The sequence below is a fragment of the Camelus dromedarius genome, chromosome 5, assembly GCF_036321535.1.
Source record: "Camelus dromedarius isolate mCamDro1 chromosome 5, mCamDro1.pat, whole genome shotgun sequence".
NCBI lineage: Eukaryota > Metazoa > Chordata > Mammalia > Artiodactyla > Camelidae > Camelus > Camelus dromedarius.
In genome coordinates this window covers 90,772,642-90,784,776 of record NC_087440.1, presented here as the reverse complement: position 1 = coordinate 90,784,776, position 12,135 = coordinate 90,772,642, and the positions used below count along the sequence as shown (strand labels likewise).

At 52.0% G+C, this 12,135-nt stretch overlaps 1 long non-coding RNA gene across 2 annotated transcripts; it reads left to right on the top strand.

Annotated features, from left to right (window-relative positions):
- Positions 1-3,242: 3,242 nt before the first annotated feature.
- Positions 3,243-11,425, top strand: LOC135321350 (uncharacterized). Of its 2 annotated transcripts, XR_010381093.1 has the most exons (4): positions 3,243-3,498; positions 6,582-7,545; positions 7,939-8,618; positions 8,944-11,425. It is a non-coding gene; the product is annotated as an uncharacterized LOC135321350 (long non-coding RNA). The 2 variants fall into 2 exon arrangements; XR_010381092.1 differs by having other exon boundaries at positions 6,582-8,618.
- The last annotated feature ends 710 nt before the right edge of the window (positions 11,426-12,135 follow it).

The window sequence follows — 12,135 nt, the reverse complement described above, 5'->3', positions numbered from 1 at the left end:
CGCCAGGCCCGGCACCCTGGCTTCACAGAGTTGATGACCTTCCCCCCGAGTGGAAATCCACAGCGTCTAGACGGCGCCATGGCTCGAGGCGCTCACCGCACGGCTCTCAGTCAGGAAGAGAGGGCTGCTCTAGATGGACGTTCGGCGGGTGCGCGGGAGGATAGAGCCGCGAAGGCAGGCCGCTTGTGCGGGCTGTCACCCGCCCTGCAGGTTGCAGTGGTCCTTCCGGGGGCGTGGGGGCCTGTGGCTTCCCAGTCCCTTCCACCAGGACGCCAGACCGGCCACAGCAGTGCCAGCACCAGCCCCGTGCCCAGCCCAGTGTCGGCCCTCGGAGTTTCCTGAGAACGCTGGTCTGCCCTCATCTGGGCTGTCTGCGGCTCGGCCGGTCCCCTCCTGTGGCCCAGGATCCGCAGTGGGTTGGGAGCTGGGCTTTGTTTTCATGGATTGTCTTGGGTCTGCTCTCCTCCTCCCGCAGATCCTGCCTTGCCTTTTCCTCCCCATTGTTCTCGTCCACGCGGCACACACTCCCCCAGCTCCTCCTTGGCCACTCAAGGAGACAGAGCCAAATAAAACTCGGACCTGGGTCTCTAAGAGGATGTGGTCCTTTGACATCCTGGAATCTCATGCTTCCCCTTACAGATGGGGAGACTGAGGCCTGTCTTCATGTATCTTTCACTCTGGATCGTGGTGCAGATGCCTATTAGCCATTATTGATGGCGGTGCAGAGTCTCCTGGGGCAGGAGCAGAGGGGTCAGGAGAACTTCTTGGAAAACTTTGTGCTTCCGTGGAGACTGGAAGACTGGATAAGAACTGACCAAAGAAAAGGATGGAAGAGCACGCCAAACAGAGGAACAGAATGGGCAAAGACCCGGAAACAAGAGACCAGGAATGACTGAGGAAGGGGTCTCCAGGAACGGGGGGGACGTGAAGGAGGGGAGGCTGGGGAGATAGGTGGAGCCATGTCCACAGGACCTGCTGCGGCAGGATGGGGAGTGTGGGCTTCACCCCAGGCAGGTTCTCGCCACGGGTGAGACATCCAGGTGTGCATCTCCCGCTGCAGTGGAGAGAATGGGTTAGAAGGGGGCGAGTGGAGTCGTCTGAACCAGGGCACAGGAAGGGGCTGAGGGGAGGGAGGGGCAGGAGAGGCGGAAACAGTGGACTGAGTCGAGGGAGGCTGGTGGATTGGAGTTCCAGAGGGCAGGAGAAGAGATACTGGTCAGCGTGGTGCCTGCTCTGGGTGGCGAGGTCACTGACATTATCTTCACACACAGAGGACCTGGGAGGATGCATGGGGTGGAAGGAGGGGGAGGTGATGAGTTAAAAGTCAGGCTCGGTGATGCTGACCAGCCCGTGAAGTGGCCACCAGGCCCTGCAATGTGGGTCTGGACCTCTGAGGACTCCTGTGGACTGGAGACAGATTTCACAGCATCCTTTTACAGTGACACCCGAATCTTCAGGAGGACATGGAGACAGGCAGTTAAGGGAACAGATTGTTCATCAAGGAGAGGTCCTGAGGAGGCTGAGGGTTGGGGTTTGGGGAAGGTGGGGGCTGCGGGGCCTGGAAGTCATGGCTGGAGCTGGGGGGGGGGCGGCTCAGAGGAGGCCATGCGGGAGGAAAGGATGGCGTTCTCAGCCCTGAGTGGTGAGTGGTGTGGGGTCAAGGAGGCAGACCCAACAAGTGAGTGTGGTCCTCTCCTCCAGGCTGGCCAAGCGCACAAGGAATGACAGTTTGGGACAAGAATTTTGAGGCTTCCAGGAACAGAGTGGTGGCGGGCAGGGTCTGCCTGCCTCCCTGGAGATATCAGGGTGGGGTGGGGGAAGGCAGGGCATACCCGAGGTGGGAGGGGAGGCTCAGGGGGGAGCCCAAGGAGGTATGAAGGAATTGTGGGGGTTCTGGGGGTCAGGTGAGAGATAAGGGGTCTGGAGTGGGGAGGGTGGAAGATGAAAACTTCCGTGTATTAAAAGAAAGGGATGTTTCAGCAAAGGATGTCAGAGAGATTGAACACCCAGGGGCCTGAAAATAAACCTTGATCTAAACCTCACATGGTATATAAGAATCAACTCAAAATGAAGCAAAGATTTAAATGTAAACATGTACAACTTTTAGAAAAACACATGGCAGAAAAGCCTTGGGATCTAAGGGCTGAGTGAAGAGTTCGCAGACGTGACTCCAACAGCACAGTCTATGAAAGGGAAAATGACAGGTTGGACTTCATCAAAATGAAGAGCCTCTGAGCCGTGAAAGACCCGGTTCTGAGGCAGAAAAAGCGAGATACAGACTCAGTAGCTTGTATCTGACCAAGGCCGTGTGTCTAGAGTATGCAAAGGATTCTCAAAATTTAACAGAATAAAAACAAACAATCCATTAGAAAATGGGTAAAAAATAGGAAAAATTTCAGCCCAGAGGATACACAGACGACAAACAGGCTCATGAAAAAAAAAAAGTGCAACGTCATTAGGCAGTAGGGAAATGCAAGTTAAAACCACAGTGAGATATCACTGCATGCCTGTCAGAACAGCCAGAACAAAAGACAGTGACAACCACGAGAAAAACACCCGTGTCCCCCAATGGAAGGACATTCTACAAAATACTTGAAAAAGAATAAATAGTGATAACACCATATGCTGGTGAAGATGCAGAGAAATGAAATTTCTCATACATTTGCTGGAAATGTAACATGGCCACTCTGGAAAAGTTTGGTAAGTTTTTTTTTTTTTTAAACTAAATATAACACTTACCTTAGAACCCAGAAACTGCGGGCCTGGGCATTTATCCCAGAGAAATGAGAACTTCTGTTCACATAAAAGCCTGTGCATGGTAGTCATAGCAGCGTGATAGCCAGAAACTGGAGACCCAAATGCCCTTCAGTGGATGAATAGCGAGGCCAACACAGTGCATCAGGCTGTGGACCACTTCCTGGCAGCAAAAAGGAGCAGACTGTGGGCACACACAGCAAAGAAGACGGCTCTCAGGGGCATCACACTGGGGGAGGAAAAATTATCTCGAAACCTTACATACAGCATGCTCCAGATGACAAAATCAGAGAATAGATCAGTGGTGGCTGAGGCTAGGGGTGGGAGAGAGGAGAAGGGGGCGGGATGTGACAGTAAGGATGTGGCGAGGGGTGATGAGGTGGTGGAACGGTTCTGCACCTTGATCGCGGTGGTGGTTACATGATGATAAAATCGCATAGAGCTCAATGCACACGTGACGACGCTTGTGCCAAGGATGCTTGGGCCCGCCCCAGATTCGTATACTGAAGCTCTAACTCCCGGGGCAGGTACTAGGAGCTGGGGCCTTTGAGAGTTGAATTAGGTCATGAGGGTGGAGCCGTCATGTTAGGATTAGTGCCTGGATAAAAGGGACCCCACTGAGGTCATCTCTCTCCCCTAAGCGAGGACACAGCAAGAAGGCGGCTGTCTGCAAACCACGAAGAGAGTCCTTACAGGAACTGAATCGGCAGCAACTTGATCTTGGACTTCCCAGCCTCCAGAACTGTGAGCAATAGAAGTCTGTTGTTTAAATAAGCCAGTCTGTGTTACGACAGCCTGAACTGACTAAGACGGGGGTAGAACTGGTGAAAAGCAAACAAGTCCCGTGGGTTACACTGAGATCGGCATCCTGATGTTGATGTTGTTCTGCAAGACGTTATCCTTGGGGGAAACTGGGGAAAGGGTCTGTGAGGGTCCATGAGACTCCTCTGTACAATTTTTGCAACTTTCTGTGAATCTGTAATTATTTCCAAGAAAGAAAAAAGAAAGTAAGGGAGAGGACAGATGCTTGGAGGGTTTCCGTCGTGGACAAAGGCCAAGCATCGCAGGGAGATGAGAAGTTGGAAAAATATGTGGCGAGCAAGTTTGTTCCAACCGTGGAGGCGGATCTGCCAGGTCAGACAGGGGGGAGGTTAACTCAGGTAAGGAGGAAGGGGCGAGCCCCCCAAAACTGTCCTGCCGGGAACAGGGTGGGACCCTAAGCCCTGAGTGAGGGTGTGTCCCCTGGCCTCTTTGCTCTCTGCTGTGTGGGAGCAGGTGAATGGGGCAGGGGCAGGGACTTGTGTCACCCACCGCCCCCCGACCTGGGGACCGGCCCTGATCGCTGACGGAGCACAGGGGAGCCCTTTCAGCAGCAACGTTTCCTCCAGGGGAGAGTCTTCTGGAGCCCCGAGCGGCAGCCCGGGCTTCCCGGCAGAAATAAGTAATCACACAGTCTTGCTTTGCATATTAGGAGCTATCTGCATCCCACTCTCCTAAGTTACATGAGGACACCGTTTATCTTTAGCCCGGAGCCACCTGCTTGGTAATCTGTTTCTGGTACCCGATTGATCCCACCACCCTCCCGTTAGCGGGAGGGACGACTGATTTTATTTAAAGCAGTCAGCGCGAGCGCATGCAAGCTGGACGGGGGGCCCAGCGCGTGCGGGTCTCGGCAGCCGCAGCCTTCCCTGCCCTTCTCTGAACGACGGGGCAGTCTACCCTGGGGTCAGGCTGGCGAGGGACACGGAGCCCCAGGAAGGCAAGGCCCTGAACCCCCGCAAGAGGGTGCTGCCTGCAGACCCGGGGGTGAGGACTTTCCCCTGCTGCTCTCCACGGATGTGTCTTCATTTTTAACACTTTGGTCCCTCCTCTGGACAAATAGTCAGTGAAAATTTTGGAAGTGTTTGTACCCATTGCTGCTTAATGTTAGGTAAATTATGAAATATATGTTGTCTTGGTGGCTTGTATCTCCCGGGTTTGAGCCTCTTGGAGGACAGAGTTGCCTTGTGTCCTGTGTTTATTGAATTGTCCTTAAATAACTTCTTCCCTCGCCCCCCCCCCCCCACGACTGGGCAGCCACACACATGCACAGACACGCACGGCTCTCTCCCTCTCTCTCTCTCTGAATTCTTCCAGGTCCAGTATGTTTTTCAAACTCCCTTCTAACTTTTGCGCAGAAGTCGAGATCTGCTGTAGGGTGTGTTCCTTCCCACATGGGCTGAATTAAAAAGATACACAGACTCGAGTGATAACCAAACCACGTGAAAACGGGCGGGCATCAGATGTCAGTAACTGAAGGGCTGGAGAAGGTCGCTCTGGGAGGACGTGCACCCTTGGAGGGGCCAGGTCTGGCTCTCGGCAGGCTGCCCCACGGGCTTTACAAGATCAGGGTGCCCATCCCCATCCTCCAGATGAGATGTGAGGACTGGCTGGCAAGCAGAAGGCTGCACCTGCCGGCGAACCCACGGAGCCTCCCGGAACCCTTGACGCAGCTGGGACAGGACTAAGCAGACGCCCTGACCACTGGGCGCACTTTGTTCCCTTGCCTGTTGGGGTCTGTTTCTGGTTCTAAAACTTTTTCATCACCCCGACTGAACCACCCTCTGTGGTGGTTAATTTTATGTATCAGCTTGACGGGACCACGGGATGCCTAGATCACTGGGGGAAACGTTCTTTCTGGGTGTGTCTGTGAGGGTGTTCCTGGAAGAGACTAGCGTTTGCGTCGGTGGACTGAGTGGAGGAAACGCCCTTCCCGGTGCAGAGGCGCATCATCCTGCCTGGGGAGGACCTAAGCAGGAGACAACAGCAGAGGAAGCGTGAATTCACTCTCTCTGCTTCAGCTGCGACGTCCAGCTCTCTGGCCTGGTGCCCCTGGGTCTGGGGCCATCTTGGAGGATCTATACCGCCGTTGTTCCTGGGCCCCCAGCCTGCAGCTGTCCCGCTGCGGGACTTCCCAGCCGTCCCTCGCGACAAGCCCTCTCTGTCTCGCTCTCTCTCTATCCTGCTGGTGCTACTTCTCCAGGGGACCCTGACTTACAGGACCCATAGCTATTTTTTTTAATTGAAATATAGTCAGTTTTCAATGTGGTGTCAATTTCTGGTGTGCGGCATAATAGTTCAGTCATACATATACGTACAGACATTCGTTTTCATGTTCTTTTCCATTATAGGTTACTGTAACACATTGAATATAGTTCCCTGTGCTCTGCAGTAGAAACTTGTTGTTTGTCTATTTTATATATACTAGTTAATATCCACAAATCTCGAACTCCAAATGTATCCATTTCCACTCCCTTCCCCCAGTAACCATAAGTTTGTTTTCTATGTCTGTGAATCTGTTTCTGTTTTGTAAATAAGTTCATTTGTGCCACTTTTCTAGATTCTGCATGTAAGTGATGTCATATGGTATTTGTCTTTCTCTGTCTGACTTACTTCACTTAGTATGATCATCTCCAGGTCCATCCATGTTGCTGCAAATGGCGTTGTTTCATTCTTCTTCATGGCCGAGTAGTATTCCATTGTATAAATATACCACAGCTGCTTTATCCAGTCATCTGTTGACTGATATTTGGGTTGTTTCCATGTCTTGGCTATTGTAAATAGTGCTGCTGTGAACATTGGGGTGCAGGTGTCTTTTTGAATTGGTGTTCTCTCTGGATATGTGACCAGCAGTGGGGTTGCTGGGTCATGCGGTAAGTCTGTTTTTAGTCTTTTGAGGAATCGCTATACTGTTTTCCGTAACAGCTGCACCAGACTGCATTGCCGCCAGCCGTGTGGAGGGCAGAGCCCACAGCTGTTGAGCAGACTCTCTCCCCTCTCCCCCCCAGGCCCTGGACGCGACCACTAGCCTACTTTTACCTCTATGGATTTGCCTGTTCTGGATGTTTCGTATCAACAGAATCATGCAATGTGTGGTCTTTTGTGTCTGGCATTGTTCCCTTCGCATCACATTGTTGAAGATCATCCCCATGGTCGCCTGTATCAGAACTTCATTCCTTTGTACTGCTGCATCACACTCCATTGATGGACAGACAGCTTTTATTTGTCCATCCATCCTTTGAGGCTGCCCGGAGCATCTGGGTGGCTTGAGGCCTTCGTCCTGAGAGGCCTTCGTGAATGAGAGCAGCAGGGCAGAGCCTCTGTGTGCCGTCCCCAGCAGGATTCTCCGTGCCTAGAACAGCGCCGGGCGTAGGGTGTGTGCTGAGTCTATATGGGCTGAGTAATGACTGGATGAATGGAGGAGCCCAGCTTGAACAGTGAGTGTGTCTGTGCACTCGCTCCTGGAGGGAAGAGGGTGCGTGACAGCTGCCAGGACCACCTTTGGGAGAAAACACTGCAGTGCTCCGGGGGACGACCATGGGACTTGGAGTGGGGAACCTGGCCATGGAGCCTTGGCTATGCTGGCACGTGGACTTGAACTTCGTCACTTACTTAGTGAAATGAGTTTCCCGTTGCTGCGGTAACAAATACCCACACACTCAGCGGCTTAAAACAGCAACCTTTATTATCTTACAGTTCTGGAGTCAGATGTCTGCCTTGAGTCTCAGTGGACTAAAATCAAGGTGTGGACAGGGTTGGGCTCTTTCTGAAGGCTTTGGGAGAGTCTGTTTCTTCGACTTTTCCACCTTATAGAGGTACCCATACTCCTTGGCTCATGGCCCCTTCCTGCATCTTCAAAGCAGGGTACCATCTCTCTGATGCTTTGTCCTTCATCTCATCGCTTTCTAAACACAGCCACTAAAGCCTCTCGCTTCTTCATGGGATTAGATTAGGACTACTTGGATAATCCAGGTAATATTCCATCTCAAGATCCTTAACTTTAATCTTCTCTGCAAAGTCCCTTTTCCATGTAAGGTACCATCTTCCCAGATTCCTGGGATAAGGATGTGAACATCTTTGGGAGGGGATTATTCTGTTGATCACAGAAGCCCGTTGGCCTGAGACCTGGTTTCCCCATAGGAGAAGGCAGTCCACACAATTCTAAGATCTTACCCAACTCTTGGGTCAAGTCACTGAAGTGTGAAAGGACAATGGCTTCTAACTTAGTGACAGATTTCTGTCATTATAGGAGCAGGTGCCTGGAGCTCACCCCTGTCTGACCAGATGCTCTCTGAGACTTTTCCACCGCTTTCTTCCGGGTCCCTGTTGCTGGCCTCTGACAGCTTCACCCTTCTGTTTTCACAGGTGAGGGATGTGAGCTTCAGAGAAGCCAAGTAATGTTCCCACGGTGACCTGTCTCCAAAGTGGGAGCCCGTCCCATCCCCCCGACCCGCGTCTGTCTGACTCTGGAGTTGATGGGGTCCTCCACTATTACACCGGTGATTTGGCTGAAATGCAAGTGCTTTGGGGCATTTAAAAATCCAATGAATTTTACATTTTAAATCGATCCTTTTAGGAAGCTGGAAAGTGCAACGAATTTAGTCATTAATTTAAAACTTTCGGAAACAAACTTCCTCCATGAAAGAAAAAAAAAGTGGAGTGTGTTGGGGGAAGGATTTGTTGATGTGATTTTAATGGTTCAGTCACTGGCTTCCTTAAGTTCTTTGCAGGAGACTGGAGCTGCAGGAAGGGGAGCTACGGAATGATGTGCGGCAGCTGGAGCTTCGGAAGCCGGGACAGCTGCTTCCGGGCGTCCACGGCCTCAGTCCGCACGCTCCTCCTGGGGCGGCCGCGCGCAGGTCCTGCCACGTGCTGGAGAAGATCCCCCCGCCTGCGCGACTTCTCAGATGCAAAATGGGGGGCTCACCAAGCCCCCACAGTGTGCGATGAGCTCTTCTTCTTGACCAAGTCCTTCCCTCCTCCTAGGGCTTCTCTGGGAGTCTTGAATTAGCCACAAAGCCTGAAGGCCCTGGGAGGGGAGGACGGTGAGTACAAAGGTCCCTTTGGCTTGGAAATACCCTTTCAGTAGTTCCAACGGGTGTGTTTCAAGGGACTGAGTTCTCTGAGCAGACGGCAGGACTGTGCACGTGTAAACTGCAAGGGGTCGAGGTCTAGGGCAATGCTTCCCTCCTGCTAAGCCTTGCAGAGCCACTCGTCTGCAGGTGGGCCCAGAAGGCAGTGGGATGGGCTTGCTGGCACGATCCCAGAGTGAAGCCGTCCTTACAGGCTCCCTTGTTGGAGCTTTGGAGGTGTCGCATGGGGTCTTGGTGGTCTAATCCATAAATGGGTGGGTGTCACCTATTCCTGCAGGTGTATCTTTATTCAACAAATGCGTATTGGACATGCTGAGAGCTCTGGGGCTGAAAGGGAAACAAGAAGTCCTTCCCGCCCTCCAGGAGCGTCCAGTCCAAGGGGAGAGACCCTCCCACAGGCGGACTGCTGCCGTGTAGCCTGTGACACGCGACCTCGGTTTGTTGATCTCTTCATTCATTCATCAAGTGCTTCTTGCAAGCGGCTTCTGTGCCAGAAACCGTGGGTGCTCACCAGCGTGGAGTCCACAGGTAGCAGGGAAAAGAGCAGTGAGATTGTCAAACATCGCTTGTTGGGTGGTGAGCAGACATGAACCTGTTGAATAATTCTTTGAGAATCACTGTTGAGAGAAGACACTGCATCCACTTTGGCCGAATGAGACTATTTGAAACTTTATACTTGATAATCACATTTCAGATACAGCAAATAACAGATACTCTTTGTTTACCCCTGGATTCATTGACCATTGACTGTGCACCGATTAAGTACCAGAAGCTGGTCTTCACAAGGAACACGGGCGTGAGGGAGACACAGCTCTGGCTCTTGAAAGCTCATGGAGGGTTGGGGAGAAGACACGTTATAGCCTGAGATCATAAAACCAACACCCACCCACCCATCAGGCTACAGTGAGCGCCTGGAGCTCTGCCAGTGCTGGTGGTTGATCTGGGTTCTCTACCCCTTTGGGTACCACCATGCACTGGATAGCTGAGTGACTTCTGGTGATCTCTGTTGTCCCACTGCCTGACAGCGCTACTTAGAGCTGGAGAGGGCTTCATTTTGTGAGACGGTGGACCTCAGCTCAAACCCAGGTCATGGGGACTCTTCGAGACCCATTTTCATGGGGCAGCACAGCCCCAGGGTCAGGAGGAAAAGAGCCAATTTCTACTCTTTGAACAGAATCAACAGGTACATCCAGGACATTCTCTTCTTGGATTTGGCTCTCACTGCAAAGGTGACATCTTGGAAACTTGGTCCTTTTAGGAAAGCTGGAACATGCATGCAATTAATGTATTCATTCATTTAAAGGCTTTGGAAACAGACTCTCTCATTAAAACAAAAAGTGGAAGCGGAAGGGGGATGGATGAGGAGGGTGTTATGGATTGAATTATGCAGCCCCCCCCACCCCCCGCAAAAAGATATGCCGAAGTCCTAACTCCAGGTATTTCAGAATGTGGCCTTATTTGGAGATAGACTCACCGCGGGTGGAATTCGTTAAACTAAGATGAAGTCATATTGGAGCTGGGTGGACCTCTAACCCAATAGGACTGGTGCCCTAACAAGAAAAGGAAACAGAGACAGACGCAGAGAGAGAGAGTGCTATGCGAAGACGCAGACACAGGGAAGGACGCTGTGGGAAGGCAGAGGCCGAGGTGGGAGGGACGCGGCTGCAGGCCCAGGAGCTGAGGGTGGCCGGCCACCACCAGGCAAGGAAGGGGCCTTCCCTGCAGGTTCCAGGGAGCACAGTCCTGTCGACTCCTTGATTTCAGAGATCTGGCCTCCAGAACTTTGAGATGACAAATTTCTGTTCCTTTAGGCTGCCCAGTCTGTGCTCCTTCATCATGGCAGCCCCAGGACAGTAACAGAAAGGGGACCCAGCCATCGCCACCCGGCCCTGACAGCCTGCGGGGGCGAGGTGCAGCTCTGGTGGTCCTGACTACCGTTTATGTTGGTTTCTTCTCCCTTTACGCTTGGGAGCCAGAGCCCCGCTCCTCTGCACACGAGAGAATTCTCGGGCCTGCCCAGGACCTGGGGCCCGGGAAGGAAGGCTCTTTCCAGAGTCAGAGCTGGTCTCAACTCTCCACTCACCCTGTGTGCCTGCCCACCCCCTCCAGCAACAGGTCTTCCCCAGGCGCTGGGGGCCCTAACGTGTAGACCTGAGCGCATCAGCACGTCCTGCCTCTGGGCTGAGCGTTCCCATCTGTCTGCGGAAGAACAGAGGTAAACTGAGTCCAGGCCGGCTGGGCCCGTGCTCCGAGCTCTCCACTCTCTCCCCCTGGCCTCCCTCCTGCTCCTCCCTGTGCACCTGCCCCACGCCCGCTGGGGCCATGCCTTCCTGTCCCCTCTCCCCTGGGCTTCGAGGTGCCTCCTCCCCTCTTTTCTTAACAAGTTTGCAGGGGACCAAGGCCACATCACAGGGACCAACTTCCTGCTTCTGTCTGAGGCTACATGACGTCCGCTCATTTCCAGAAACGAGCCTCTTACCTGTTTTCCCACGAAGACCATGGGCGTCTTGCCTCTGCAGCTGCGGTCCTGTGCGAAGGGGCCATGCCTGGGTGATGTCTGGAGCCCCTCAGGCCAGGGAGTCCACAGTGCAAACCTGGTCCTTCCCAAGGGTCTTCACTGCTCCCTTGGAGGGGCAGACAGCTGAATATGATATTTATCTCCTGCAAAAGAAGACATCACCTATGAAAGCACAATGCTACTATACAACTTTGATAGAATAATTTTAATTACTACGCAGTCTATACTCAGATGTACCTGTGTCCCCAAAATATTCTTTATTTTTATTTATGTATATTTTTACACATAGATATATGTGTATATTATATATTATTATACTGTATATACTATTTTATAATATATTACATTGTATTATACTTTTAGTTAAATTAAAATTTAAATATTAAAGTATATAAGATATATTACATACATATGAAAACATATATAATATAAAACCTAATAAAATACATCATAAATTAAAATACATAAATAAATGTATGATATGAAAATATAGTCAAATATATTACATGAAAATATAGAAATTGATTCTATTCAAATTCCCAAACACTACCACAAGAGGTGGTGGGCACCCAGACGAGGAAAAGATGCAATCAAGGCGGGCTTCCCAGGGGGGTGACATTGGAGCTGTCTTAGAGTACATACGAGTTCTGGAGTGGGGGTTGCTCACTGGAGTCAGGGGTTGGGGCTTGCCAAGCAAAGGGACGTGAACTGACTCTGATCCAGTGTGTTCGCTGAGTGCCTCCTCAGGCCCGGGCCTTGTGCTAAGCCCTGGGCTCGCCTGGTGAACAAGAGAGGTAGCCCTGGCCACAGGCTGCTGACAGCGCAGGGCGAGGAGACCCCGAGAACCTCCAAGGGTCCGTGTGAGGAACAAAGGTGCAGTGGCATGGCCTGGTGGGTAGGAGAATGTTGGAGCCCCGGAGGGCTTTGTCCTGCGGAGGATGGGCACCACTT